A 12,773-nucleotide genomic window follows, 5' to 3' on the forward strand; every position below is an offset into this window, starting at 1 on the left:
AAGTGGGAGGGAATAGTAGTCTCAAACCCCGAGACAGACTCTCTCCTTGTACCTGCGACTTTCCCTTTACATAGCTTCAGCTCACTTCTCCAGTGAAGGGGGGGGGGACACCCCCCACACCCCACCATGGGGAGCAGTTTCTCCAGCCCCCAATTCAGCTTTCAAGCTTTCAAGCTCTCAGCAGTCCCAGGAGAAACAAACTCCAGTCCCAGTTGAGAGGTTTTTATATACCTGGGGTGACATCACCCAAACTTTTCCAAACAGGGCTTGCCCTGCCTCCAGCCTCTCTCTCTCTCAATGAATTCATTTAAAAAAGAGTACTGCCCAGTTTAGCCAGTTAGGCTGGGGGTCTAATCCCCCTGCTTAGGTGATTTAACTCCAGGCTCTTGTGTACACTAAACAGCAGGGTGTATCCCTAGACAAAAGGCCCAAAGGGGCTTCCCAGCCGACACGCAGGCAGCCCTGCTTCTTTCCAGACGAAGGAACAGTCAAGATGGAGCAAAGCAAATACATATTCAACCTGGTTGTATTCAAACTAAAAAATATTTACAGCAACAAACTAGAACACTTTGCAGCACAGAATGCTTCTATATTGTGTGTGTGCTACACAGGTCTCCTCCTCCCCGTGACAACCCACCACACCCTTCACCCTCCCCAAAAAACAAAATCTTCCCCCTAACAATCCATGATTTTTGCTATTGTAACCCCCTACTCTTGTGCTGTGTGCATTTCTGTACATATGCAAAGGGACCAAGAAAGGCCGTTTAACTGAAGTGCCCAGAATCATTCAGAAGCAAAGGGTTGGTAACTAATGAAGAAATGGTTGTTTTTCCATGAGCTGGAGAATAATGGGTGCAAAATCAAAAATATTTATAGTTTGAGAATTTTGCTAATCGGAGCTCAGGTGGAGAGAATCAGACAGGAATTTAATACCATCCAGGTGGGCTCAGTGGATAATCCTGATTAAGGAGTACACATGACAGTGTCTGCTGGAGTCAGAGGCCAGGTTCAAAACCTGTGATGGCTTTGCTGACCATTCACATAAGCCCTGCATCCCTTGCAGGGTCCAGGCCTTAATGCACGAGATAGTGTGCCACATTTTTACAGCTTAATCTCAAAAGTTAGATGTTTATCCCTCATTTTTATATAGAATGATCAAATTTTAATTCCAGAGTTTTTAGCACAGACTCATCGACTCAACATGTTATTTTATTTCAATTATTTTAATAGATTACACTTGATCTGAGCCTTCATGAGGCCGAGAAGTGATACCTTAATCTATGCTGTATTAAATTCAAATTTCATTTTAAGATGGTATATTTTTTTTAAGTAAGTCTTAAATAAAGATTAAATAAAAACATTAAAAAATCAGATTTAAATAAAAACAATGATTAAAATGTTTTAAAATTGATTTTTTAATTTTTTAAAATTGATTTTTATCAACCCTGCCTTGGAAAATTTTAGCTCTTAACTTTCACTCACATCTTTTGAGTACAGAAAAATAATAGAACAATTCTCCTGTTCCAAAGAACTCAGACCCCAACAGAGCTTTGACACTGTGGACTCCTATTTGAAAAATCTGGCTGTGCCTACACATGCGGAAACCTTTTTCTGGTGCCACAAACCACACACATGGCGCATTAAACTGTGCACAGTAGTGCAAAGCATGTGCAAATAACATGCACCAGAACAAACACGGAGGTGGGGGAGCAAGCAGCTTAGGGCTGCATCCAAGCTAGGGTTGCCTGCTCCCATTGCTGCATGCTGCAAAATCCCCCACACTAAGGCACACTGCGCCCTAGCCAGCCGTGGAGCAGCTGGCTGGGGCCCGGTGTGCCTCAAGACATGGGAGCAGGCAACCCTGAGCTGGCTGCTCCCCTGTCTCTGCATGCCTCAGTGCAGGGACTCCACTGCAGAGCCCCCATGCTGAGGCACGTCGAGATGGGGGACTGGCAGCCCAGGGCTGCCTGCATCCTCATCTCCACGTGCTGCTCTCTGGCTGGCTGGGGCACAGGGTGCCTCAGCATGGGGGCTGCTTGCTGGCTGGCACCACACTGAAGCACCTGTGTCCCAGCCAGTGCCCGCCACTCCCGCAGCACATGGAGCCCAGCCAGGAACTGGGCATGGGCAGTTCGCCCACAGTGGGACAATGTGTCTTGCAACAGAGCACATACAGGGGTGTGCACTGTGGCACAAAGTAGCAGCACTTGTGCTGCTATTTTTGCACTGCCATCACATGCCCCGGCTTGTCTGGGCACAGCCTCTGTGTTTATGTTGTGACTCATCTTTGCACACCTCACAGTGCTAGCACTACATGGCACCCCACAGCATCCATGACACGAACCCAAGGCATACCAGAATCGCTGCCCTGGAAGTAAATGTGATCATCTCAAATAATATGAGTAGCTAAAGCAAATAATTACCTTGGCTACAGCCTCTGCCCAGGATGATCTGTATCTAGACTGCATTTTTCCTGCTCCCCAATAAGTAATAAGCATCTCGCTGTCCGAATGGTACCAACATCTCTAGTGATCATAGAAGAATGACTTAGTTTGCTCTCCCATAGCAGAGTCAGACCCTGCAGAGCAGGACTAAAATGGTATCTTCTACAGAGCAGATGCAATACAGGCTCTTCAAAGGATCAGGGATAACAACAATGGGATTATTTTTTAGAGTCATACCCCAAACACAGGCCCACTGTGCAATCACCTCCCATAGACAAGGGAAGAGAGTATTTAAACACCATCCCCTTTGGGGTTTGTATATGCTGGTGTTTAACCAGGAGCTGTCCAAATCAGAGTCATCAGATTTCACGGACAGAGGTAACACACCCATAGATCATCATTACCTTTCAGCACTTCCTCCACAGTCCTCACCCCAGGCATGTCCTGAAAGGCACTGCTTCAGTGCAGCAGCAGGTCACTTATATCAAGGCAAAGACTTTCTCATCTAGGCTCAGGAAACACGCATCTCACTGCAGTGAGGGCTAGAGAAGAGCATGCATTTTGTGGCAAGACTCAAAGAGCTTGTCCTTTGAGTTCCCTGCCAAGTTGTCTCCCCCACCCACACTCTCACCAAGATGAGTGCAAGAGCAGAAATTACCGCCCAGCATGGGCTAAGGCTGGGGAGGAAAGAAACACATGGTAAGCAGACAGTTAGACAAATCCGGTGAGATGGGGAGATGCCAGAGGTGCTGTTTTTGGAAGATCAGACAGGCCAGAAACTTAGGTTTGTGTACACCCAGCACAATGGCCTGGACCAAATGCATCTGTGCTGATTCTTGAAATCCAACAGGCAAAAGGGCCTCAGCCTACCAGGGAACGGGAAATTGCAGCAAATCAGTCATCTTTACCCTTAAAGCAGCAGCTGTGATCATTTCAAACGGTTCTCGTGGTAGCCAGGGGTTGTCCCACTTTGGCCATGGTTCGTGGCACTACCCTGTCCCCGACACAGCTGGCTGCATATGTACTACAGCTGCCTAAACCATGTAACAAAGTGAACTCACTTCATCTGTAGAAAGTCCAAGGGAGTCCTCTCCACCCCATGGAAACTCCCACAACTGTTGTGGGGAGTGGACATTTGTTTCCTCACTCCTGAAATACTCCTTGTGGTTGAGGTAACATTAAAATGACAAGGGTCCAGGAACCACAAGCAACAGTCTTATGAGGAAAGGCTGAAAGAATTAGGTCTATTTAATCTGAAGAAGAGAAGACTGCGGGAGAATTTGATAACAGTCTTCAAATACCTGAAGGGCAATTAGAGGGGATTGAGATACACGTACCACAGATTGGGAACCGCTGGTCTACCACCAGTGGAACACAGACAACCTGTAAGTAGTACATGTTAGCAGACTTATTATAATTACTTTACATGACAAAAATTTGCTGGTGGTACTTAAGATTGTATCATTTTAAATTGGTGGCGCACGATATGTCAGAATTTGGGAACCGCTGAGATAGTCCTGTCCTCTGCAGCGACAGAGAATAGTCTGAGATAAATGGCCCCAAGCTGCAGCAGAAGAAATCTAGGTTGAAGATTAAGAGAAACTTTCTGACTGTAAGAGTGGTCAAGCACTGGAACTGGAAAAGTCATGAAATCTCTAGCTCTGGAAATTTTCAAAAGCAGGTTGGACAGACACTTGGCTGGGATGGTTTAGTGAGGGATGATCCTGCCTTGATCAGAGGGCTGGACTAGGTGACCTCACATGGTCCCTTCCAGCCCTACTTTCCTATGATCTTATAAAGCAGTATTGGCTGCAAGACCTCTTCCCCTACATAGACGTATAAGAGCCATGTGCCACTTCACCAGGAACAAGTACAGCTGGGAGATGCACAACACACTGATGGTACGCGCTGCTGCAGAGCCCTCTGCTTTCCAGAATCTGGAAGGTCTCCAGTCCTCTCTTATCTGTTCAAATTAGCAATCAATCCTTCAGGGCTGCTGAAGTGAGGAAGGGCACCTAACTATCAGGAGCACATGCAAGCCAAGAAAAGCAGGGGTCGGGAGAGGCTCCAAAAACTCCCTGTTGTTGACAAATGGCATGGTGTACTCACAACAGTTTGGGGCCCTTTCACTAATTCTACAGCCAATGGGAAAAAATGTTAAGTAGATAACATATGTGACCTAAGGAAGCAAGGCGCTGCAACAGATTAGATTTCACACTGCTTAAAAAGTGGGCAGTGGGCAAATGGTAAAACCTGGGAAAAACCAGGGACGCTACAAAGCCAACAAACAGACATCCTGAGAGAGACAAAAACCAGGCCAGGAAGACATTCTGAGAGGGGGTAAAAAAATGTGCTGTTTTCAAAGCAACCAAGGGGAAGAAGGGGTGCAGATCACCCATAAAAGAGCAAGAAAAAATAAGAACTGTGGACCTCCACCTCCACTTGCCCAGAAGAACTGCAGAGTCCAGAGACTCCCGAATGCCTGGCCAGCTGCAGGGAAACACTGTGCTCAGAGCCTACGTAAGACTTACGCAGATTCTAGTGCAGCTCAACTAAGGCAAAGTTTTCTGTTGTTTCTTTGTCTTTGCTTAAAATTGTAAATTGCCATACTCAATAAATGTTCTCGTCAGAGAACAGACTACTCTTGTCCAAGCCATTTTCATGAATTCAATACCAGCACCTAGAATCTAACATTAAGCTTAGGCAATACTGGGAGAAAGGAGGCCCCTGACCTTCACTTCAGGACAAACATCCCAAGCTTCTGCGTGGGAGACTACAGTCCAGTCAAAGTCAAAGGTTGGGATGACGAGGGGACACTCTGCCCAGCTGAAGTCCCAGAATGAATGCTTCTGCATTCAAATAAAGTTACGGCTAGCAAACACACAGACATGTGCAGGTTACAAATACAACTGCCCCTCAAACAAAGAAGTGGTCAGAGGTGGGGAGGGAGCGGGGAGTGGAGCTGGGGCGTGGGGCGAAGCTGCGAGTAGTTTGTCCAGGGAAGCACCTGGCACAGGGTCCTGGGGGTGGCTCCTGCTGCACCACACACCCCAGGAGAGCATGGGGTGCATGTGCCCCAGATCTGCGTGTGGGGAGGCGAGCTGCAGCTGCAGGCTGGGGCTCAGCTGGGCTCTTCCCAGCAGGAGGGTGCTGGGCTAGGCTGCACTTGGGGCAGGTAGTGACAGCACTGGGAGTGGGGCTATGGGTGGGGCTGCAGCCAACCCAAAATTCACTGTAGCCCCCCCCAACCTCCCTCCCAGTGCTACCACCACCCACCCTAAGCTCAGCCCAGCCCGGTGCCCCCCTGCCGGAAAGAACCCGGCTTAGCCTCAGCTGCAGCCTGCTTTCCCCCTTGTGCAAATCCGGGGGCATGAGCAGCAGTGGGAACTGCCCCCCCACCTCCCTGCACTGGGCACCCCCAGAAAAGCCACTTGCAGCTCCACCCCACGCCCCATTTGGGGGGGGCTAAGCCCCACCCAAATCATTTTCTCTCCCTCCACCTATGCCCGCGGGCCTCCGCCGGGGTGCATTCTGCAGCAGGAGCCCCCCACCACCACCACGTGCCTGGACAAGTCGCCTGAGCTCTGACCCCCCTCCCCCAGCCCAGCCCACCTGGGGCCTCACTCATCCCTGCCCCACTCCCTCCCTCACCACACCCCCCAACAGACTGACCTGCTGGGCAGGCAGCAGGGGGGCATGGCAGCAGGGGGGCATAGTAGATCTTGGGTTGCCCTTTACTTGAAAAGGTAATCTTCACCTTAAGAAGGTTGGAGACCACTGCCCTACAACATGACTGCATGGGTCACATGGTCACAATACAGGGAGAATGTGGCAGATACAAGAACCTCTTTGGCTAGGCATTTTTGGCTTGTTTTTTATATTAAAGTTTGATCATTTCAGCAGACAAGCTACAGCTGGCATCATCTGCTATTAGGTTACCTAAGCTGCATTTCAGTAATGAAGCAATTGATTTTTTTTTTAAATGAATGGCATAGAGTAAATGTTGGCATAGCCTTGGCCAGTAATTCCATAGGATTCCTCCATTGCAGTTATAAAAAAAAAAAACAGGTAATGAAAGCTGCAATTAACAATCTTGCACTACATGAGAACTGATATTACAGACTCCAGCTGGAGGAGAGGTTTGGGTTTTTACTTCCTTATCCTCCATCTAGTTGCTTACATGTCCTTGCGGGGCCACATGGATCAATTTCTATTCTGTTTTCAGTTGTGCAACTTTGATGCAGAGACATTCTCACCTAAAAACCACAAGTCATTTTACAAACTGCCTTGTCTCAAGCTGGGTCAGTCCAAAGATATGTAAGAGATAAGGCCATTCAAAGAGTCACCGCTCCCACTTCCTTCTTTCCTATGAATGCATAATCTTTCCTTGTAATACTAGTTTGCAAGACTGTTGGATACCCTTGGGCTTTGGGAAGCTGGCAATATTATAATGGAAATGGCGAACACATGGTTCCCACACAATTTAAAGGCAACTCCTTAAGAAAGAGGAAAAGTTAAATAAAACCATTTAATGATCACTTGCAATTGAGCTGGGTACTGTACACAGATCATTGACTCTGGCACATGTAGTTTGAAAGCATGGTATCTTGTGATTCATGTCAAGATTTTGGCTTGAGGCTGACAGGGCAAAGTAGCTTTGCCATCCCTGTTATAAACTCATCTTTATCATCAGAGTGTGCGTGACAATGCTTAGTTTAGTGCTGTGTAACCCAGAGGGCCAGCCAAGGATTAGACTCCATTGTAATCTGCTCAGGCATCTGTTCATCTACCTGCAGGGGCTTGCAGTCTTTAGCATATGATGATGATATAAGAGAGAGAAAAGCACAAGGAACTGGTGAGAATGAGATGACCTTAGGTCCAATAATAACTGACATCCCAGCATACTAGCTTGCAGCTGGATGCAGGTACCCTGGAAAGCTCCATTTCAAAATGTCACATTTTCCAATGTGTCAAGTTTTAGAACGAAGTTAATAAAGCACAAAGCAGCAGTGAGAGCAAACCAGGCCCTCTGCCCAGCTGAAGTCCCAGAATGAATGCTTCTGCATTCAAATAAAGTTACGGCTAGCAAACACACGGACACGTGCAGGTTACAAATACAACTGCCCCTCAAACAAAGCAGCGGTCAGTCTGAACCAACACAGCTCGGAGAGGGCTCATTTGCAGAGACTAAAGCTAAGCCATAGTAATGAGAGGTTCATGGCATCTGCAGAATGTCACCAGAGCCTATGGACCATTAATTACCTCTGGCACCCAGTCACTAAGCCTACCTGGTGGATTAGCCACATCAAAAGGGAAGGCTCTCTCAATGATTAGCTAATAGAAACGAACTAGGAAGACCCAGGGTTGGTCTTCTGCTCTACAATAGATTTCCTGTAAGACCTTGGTTAAGTCCCTTAATTTCTGTGTCTCAGCTTCTCCATTGGCAGTGGGGATAACTACTTTGCCTTAGTGCATAGGGACCCTGTGAAGGCAAATGCATTAAAAGACCAAGGTGCTTGCATACGGCTCATCTCTATTGTTTGAGCCCCTAAGATGAAGAAAACTGCAACAGCCAGAAAAACAGGATATTTATCAGAACTCTTGAATGCCAACCATAGTATATGGCCTCCTTAACAAGAGGATCAAAGCCAACCACTTCATTCAATATTAGTGTTTATTCAAATAAATGAAATCCCTTAGCAGCTGCTGAATATTTTTCCCCACACAGTAAAGAATTGTTTGAAGAAAGACCTCTCTCAAAGTTTTCTCTAGAAAATCTTCCCCTGGCCTCAGCACTGCTCTCAGTCGCTGGTAACTTTTTTCATGATATATGCCATGCATTTGCCAAGTCCTTGCACAGAGCTTCCAATGCCTGATACAGAGTTCCCTAGAATAAGTTGCGAAGAGATGGTAAAACATCATAGCAGGATCTCAAAGCCTTAAGGCAGGGATATCAAACATGGCCCGTGGGCCAGATCCAGCCTATGGAGCTACATCTGGCCTGTAGGTCTCCAAACAACTCCACATTCTGCACATGGCATGCCGAGCTGGACTGACATGTAGGCTGGATCTGGCACCACGAGTGCAGCTCACAGCACAGGGGGTCAATCCAGGTCACAAGCTGCACATGGCGCCCAGGCCAGACCAACTGTGCACACTGGCTCTGGAGCTGGTCTGCATCAGCATGCCAGAGCCATCACCTAAGGCTGTCTGGCAGGGTGCCACAAACCATGCTACGAGCAGCACCCATCCAGCTTGTGCACCATGCACTGACCCCACTATGGGGTTTGTGCTGCCAGCAGTGTGTGAGCTGGACCTGGCACTGTGAGCATTGTCTGTGGCACGGGGCACAAGATGCATACGGCGTTCTGTTCACCTGGCCCTGCCCACTGGCTCTGACAGTTAGATCCAGCCCACAGACCAGCCCAGAGACCCACGTGGCTAGATGAGTTTGACACTCCTGCTTTAGGAGAATGTGATACAGTAGATCATCAATCATGCCAGTGAACCAAGAGGGGGTGTGGAAAACACAGCAAAGTAGAGGCAGGCACTGGAAGGAATTCATCCACCTTCACTAAGGCCTGTATTTCCCAACTAAGGCCTGTATTTCCTTTGCTAAGAGAGCTGTAGTTAGCCATATGAGCCCCAAGGCAGACAAGACAGGACACAGTGTCACCTTAGAGCCCAACTGGTTCAGAGGCATGAGCTTTTGCAGGTGACAGCCCCCTTCATCAGCATCTCTGAACCAGCTGGTCTCTAAGGTGACACCCTACCTTGCCTTCTGCCGGCTTCCCTTGGGGCAGCTGAGCAGAGGATTCAACTGATACCTGCTGTTTCACCTACCCCTTATCAGAAGAATCAAAGACCATGGCACACTTATCCAGGATTGCCAAATGTGCCAAACAGGAACTATCTGGCTTTTGACCTAAAAGCAACACAGCGCGCGTATTTTACAGACACATTATGTTCTGCTTAATCAAGCAGGCTTGTCATTATGGAGTTAGAGCAATTGAGCAATTTAACAAGCAATCAAATAAACTCAGGTACAATTTAGCTACATGCTCTCCATAATTTCCTAAGCCATACACATGCTACAGATCACATATACAGAGTTTGGCACAGACATGAAATAACATGGAAGAACCCCATGTACCTCTCCCCACAAAGATGGATGGTCCAGTTCTGCCCCTCTACTCACACCGACTAAGACAGGACACCTTGATAGTCTAATGGATCTCTAAAAAACTTCTTGCAGTATAAATGAGCTCCAAGAATAATGCTGTCAGGACCAGTCCCAAGATGTTTGTCATGCTCTTGAGTTCATATTCCCTCTCTCTCTGGCTTCATGGCTGGAATCTCTCTTTAACAGAAAGCTATCAACAAGGAAGCTATCAACAAGTTTTTCATTTTATTGAGCAACTGGAGGCACTTAGTCTCCTTGTAGTATTTCCCCTTTCAAGAAACAGCAGAGACTTTTCCTCACACTACAGCACAGCAGAGAGACTTCCATGAGTCATTTCTAAAAAGGCAATTAATTAGCTCCCCAACTCAATTATGTACCTGTTCAATCAATTCTAAATGAAAGGGCTCTTCCTCCTAGAGCCTAGTCAAGTCCTAGCCCCAAATCCAATTACATTTCTGCCTGGGAATAGATATCATTGGATTCTTGGAAACTGTCCGTCATACTGAAACAAAGTTAGGAGATGCCCAGGTATTTATGTGGACAAAGCCTCAATTCCAATCCCAGAACCACACCAAAAAAATCCAAGATGCACAAGCATACAGTCTTGAATCTATCAATAGCATATATATACTACCAAATCCAGAACTTGTGTAACCCAGCAGTGCTATATGCGGACTTATAGCACCTAAAGTTAGGCACCCTAACTCTAAAGTACTGTTGCTCCTGCTGGCTTCATAAAAGACACTCATTTGCTTTTGGAGGAGAGAAGCACTGCGTACATGGACAGTTACAGATTTATGATTAGCGATCTAAGTCACAGTGAGCAAAAGGGATTTTCATGGGCCACTCACAGCGATTCCATGGCTTTTTCCTGGTAAGCCCACCCCACCCCACTAATTGGGCAAGGGCTGGCCATTATGCAGCCCCACCCCTCACTACTGATTGATGGAGAGGGGCTGGCCTGTGCAATGGACAGCCCTCTCAGCCAATCAGTGGCAAGGAGGGGCAGGGGCAGGGGCGGAGGGAGGCATACCCATCATCTTGGCTGCTCCCCTTTGCATCAGTGGCTCCCCCTCTCCCCACTTGGGAGCCACCATTTTATTTTTAGTAACTTTTTTGGGGGGTGGATTTCACCAACAATGCCTGGTTTTGTGGTTTCCATGAGCTCTACAAAATCAGGAATTAAGTAGGTCCCTTTTTATGATTTCTTCCAGTACAGAAAGCACAGGCAGGGCACTGTTTCTGCACAAACCACAAAGTAACTTCCCATGCTAGAACTGAGCAGAGAATGAGTACCACTGCGACCGACAGCCTCGATCCATCATAAACAGCAGCCTGAGAGTGCACAAAACAGTTGCAAGCGGGGACAATGTCAGAGATGTAAGCAATAAATGGCCTTCACACAAGGGGTCTCTGCACTCCAGTTGCTTCCCTACGGTTCTCCCCAGCAAACTGCAGACCAGTATAAACAGCCTGTCCTGGAGCACAGGGTCCTACTTCCCAGGCTCCTGTGAGCCTTCTGGAGAGGAGAATCATTTCCCTATTTAATCTTCCAGCTGCAGGCTTCATGACGACTTGACCCCACCACTGCAACAGAAGCACCATGCAAGCAACTGAGCAAGGGACATTTCTCAGGCGCTGGTAAGGATGGAGTTTGAGAGCAAGATATGCTGAGTGGAAGAAAGGACTCCAACAGGAACAAGATGTCACCATCAGGGAGCAGATCCTAACTGCCAAAGCTGAAACACAATCAGGGAGCAAATGTGATCAAAGAGCCAATTAGAGATAATTAGCTGATTTGCAGGAGGCGTGAGGGCAATTAAAGGAAATTAATGATGTGAAGAAGAAAAATGTTGCTGAGCACTCTGTATCCTAAGGACTAGTTACTTTGTCAAGCCGTTTCGTGTTGCTCCTCCCAGGTTCCAGTGCGAGACAACCCCTCATCCAGAGCCAGAGCCCTTCTCAGACCTCGTACTCCACTCCCATTCCTCCCTGAAGACAACACTGACCTCTTAACTGATATTCACTTGCTGCTCCAGGTCTGCAGCACAGCTCTGCCAGGAGAAAGAGTGCCTGAGCCAGGCAGCTGCTACATTCAGCTCCCACGGTCTTGTATAATACGCTGAACCCCCATCAAGTCTCCATAACAGAAACACCACTGTTATAAACCATGAGTGTTAGGGCTTCATCCCCCTGGGGGAAAGGATCTGGAATGGAGTTAGGAGTGTGCTAGGAAACCTGATTGTATTGATCTCAGAGTTTTTTCCAGGAACTGCCAGGCCAGGGTGAGCAACCAGCAAAGCCAGCTGGGAGTCAGGCTTGGAAGTGCAGTGGATCATGGGTTGATTCCTGAGGCAGAGGAAGCATGCTGTATAGCATAGGTTCCCAACCACTGGGCTATGGCCTGGCACCGAGCCGCGAAGGGTTGGGTGCCGGGTCGTGGCACGAGCCCCCTGCTTGGACCCCTGTCTGTACACCCAGGCAAGAGGCTTCCGCCGCTGGCAGTCACATGCAGGGGTAAAGCTGGGCAGCCCCGAGAGGGAGGCAGCCAGCTCCATGTGCCCCGTCCTGCAGCCGTGCCAGTCCGCAGTATAAAAAAGGTTGGGAACCACTGTTGCATGGGACTCCTCAGGCCATTTGGGCTACATCCTAGGGGATGGGGCTGTTCCTACCACAGTACAAGGGTCATCATTAAACAGAAAGCACTTACCTGTGGTAAGAGGAGTTCTTCAGAGCTTTGGTCATGCAGTAAAAGGGATACACTTAATGTGCACACCACTGCTGCTCTTCATATATTGGTTGTTTAGACTTAACATGTAGCCTTGAGCACCTGAAAAATTACAACTTGCTGCTGTTCCATCTGTGCCAGCCTCTGACAGTGAGTAAAGCACCTTCCAAGGAAGGACTGATCTCAACAGCAATGGGTCCTTAGCATAGATGGCGGAAAGGGGAGACCCATGGGGCAGCAGTAGGGCTACAAGCCCACCCGGCCGCGGGCTTCTGGTGGCTGCATCAGGGGTGGGGAGGGACACATGCACAGCGGTGAGGGAGAGAGTGGGGCTGGGGCTGAGGCAGCTGTTGCACGGCCAGGGCAGGATGTGAGACTGAGCCACGAGAGGATCATTTTGGGGGGGGAGGGGGGGGGG

The 12,773-nt window shown here is 48.2% G+C and overlaps 1 protein-coding gene across 21 annotated transcripts in view; it reads right to left on the bottom strand.

The window, feature by feature from the left end:
• ST3GAL4 (ST3 beta-galactoside alpha-2,3-sialyltransferase 4) overlaps positions 1-12,773 on the bottom strand; it is a 188,024-nt gene that overhangs the window by 45,492 nt on the left and 129,759 nt on the right. Inside the window, exons 1-2 of one of the 21 annotated variants that reach the window (XM_025201315.1) lie at positions 12,338-12,687; positions 11,637-11,766 (exon numbers count right to left, since the gene is read on the bottom strand). The exons of 19 other annotated variants lie outside the window; for them this stretch is intronic. The gene's annotated coding sequence lies outside the window, so the exon portion shown is untranslated. Of the gene's footprint in view, positions 1-11,636; positions 11,835-12,337; positions 12,688-12,773 lie in introns of those variants that run through there. One more of the 21 variants, XM_025201314.1, reaches the window with a different exon arrangement.

Source organism: Alligator sinensis, unplaced genomic scaffold (genome assembly GCF_000455745.1).
Source record: "Alligator sinensis unplaced genomic scaffold, ASM45574v1 scaffold760_1, whole genome shotgun sequence".
Classification (NCBI taxonomy): Eukaryota; Metazoa; Chordata; order Crocodylia; family Alligatoridae; genus Alligator; species Alligator sinensis.